Source organism: Triticum aestivum, chromosome 3A (genome assembly GCF_018294505.1).
Source record: "Triticum aestivum cultivar Chinese Spring chromosome 3A, IWGSC CS RefSeq v2.1, whole genome shotgun sequence".
NCBI lineage: Eukaryota > Viridiplantae > Streptophyta > Magnoliopsida > Poales > Poaceae > Triticum > Triticum aestivum.
The window spans coordinates 437,391,865-437,394,002 of NC_057800.1; positions in this window are offsets into that span (position 1 = coordinate 437,391,865).

Consider the following 2,138-nt stretch of genomic DNA (forward strand, 5'->3'; position numbering starts at 1 on the left):
GTCACTCACTGCGGTCGTCGTGTCCAGAGGCGATGCTGGAGCTGCACCATGTTGCTGGCCCCCATGACCCACATGAACGGTTGTCGGTGATGAGGAGGTCGTGGGTCAGCTCCTCCATTGGACTAGTATGCGCCACGTCGTCCCGACAGTTATGGCCCACATGTCGGTTTCCCTATTTTCCCGGCCATATTCGAGCGTCAGTGCTCCGCGTTGCGCATTAGACCTTTCACTATGTAGGCCAAAAGAGGTGCCAAATCTACTTTTACATTATTTGGCACCGGTGCCCTCCATAGCTCATGTGGTGCCATAAAAAGTTTTCTCGGAACCGGAGCAAGTTCCTACTCCGATGCCCCATTCGAGCATTGCAATAGAATATACTACCATTTTTACTTGCTGCTCCGATGCCCCATTTTTCTGAAGGTGGACGAGAGGAATTGGCGTGAAGGATTGACTAGAGGTTGGCTTGCTTTGATTTTTCTATGTACATCTGGGTCCCATCTTTCTACGGGCTGCACCTGCACGGTGTGAGGCCGGTGCCAAAGAAATTTACCAGGGCATCGACGCGCAGTCTACTATATTTTAACATGCCGGGCACCGGCTATGTAGTGGAAGGTCTTAGGTGCAGAACATGTGGTTTTTGTGCCCTGGTTCAAATGTGGTACAATACCAAGTTGTTACCCTAGCCCCAAGTGTGGTGGTTTTGGGTACGGTACCACCCTTTTCCTTTTCAAGTAGTGAAGCGTAACACTTGATTAAGTAGCCATATGGTGTGCTAAATGTAGGTGTCCGACTGTTTGAAAGAATAATTGAGGTGTGCCCGATCCGTGCCCGCATTTAGGGGTCCAAGTTACCATGTTCCGGCAGTAGTAACTATACTAGTCCCTGCGTACTCCCACTGTTTTTATTTACTCCGCATTTTAGCTTTGCTCAAAGTCAAACATTTGTAAACTTTGACAAAGTTTATAGACAGAAATAATAACATATATAATAACAAATCAATACTATTAGATTCATTATTGAATATACTTTCACATCATATAGATTTGCTATTGTAAACATTCATATTTCTACTCTTACTAGCAAGATGCCCGTGCATTGCACGTAACATCAAGATGCATTTGTATGACTAGTTTATCTTGTGAGAGAAAAGGATGAACGAGGGAAGGCCTTATTTGCAAATGTGGAGAGGTGTGTTGGTACCTTTTTGCAAAATTGCCATAGTTTCCTTCCTATCCGTCAGATATAAATCGGACGGCCTATATTGCAGGATGGCAGACACACCATCATCACCAACTCTGTTTTTTATAAGAGTCCGTCCGATTTATATCGGACGGGTAGGAAGGAAACTATGGCAATTTTGCAAAAAGATACCCACACCCCTCTCCACATTTGCAGATAAGGCCTTCCCTCATTCATCCTTTTCTCCCACAAGATAAACTACTCATACAAATGCATTTTGATGTTCCATGCAACGCACGAGCATCTTGCTAGTGTAGATAAAAAGCAGAGTTGGTGATGATGGTGTGCCTGCCATCCTGCAATATAGGCCGCTCGATCTATATCTAACGGGTAGGAAGGAAACTATGACAATTTACCCGCACTCCTCTCACATTTGCAGATAAGGCCTCCCTCGTTCATCCTTTTATCCCACAAGATCTTGATGTTCCATGCAATGCACGGGCATCTTGCTAGTTTTCTATAAATTTGGACAAATTTTATGAAGTTTGACTTCAGTCGAACCTAATATGCAGAGTAAATAAAAACAGAGGGAGTATCTTACTCCGTGACCAAGACAGAAGGGAAAACAAGACAACTTATTGTTTATTTGAGCCGCTCAAGTATAATCATGTGGCGTTGCTTATTTCTCATTCCTATCCAACCCTCTTCTCCATCTATCATGCCGCCCTCAGATCGAGTCCATCCTCCTGCATGCCTCATTTGAACATTCCGCTGAGTATCATTCAAACATGCATACAAACAAACGGCTTGTTTAAAGTTTCACTTTGCCTCCACTACATGTCGCTTCCCGTCTCAGTTTTGACATCCCATTCGGTTCATGCCCCGACACATCTTGACGAGATCGATTGATGTTTTGGGATCAGTTACGTGTTGTGCAAGGAGATAAAGGTTTGGTATAT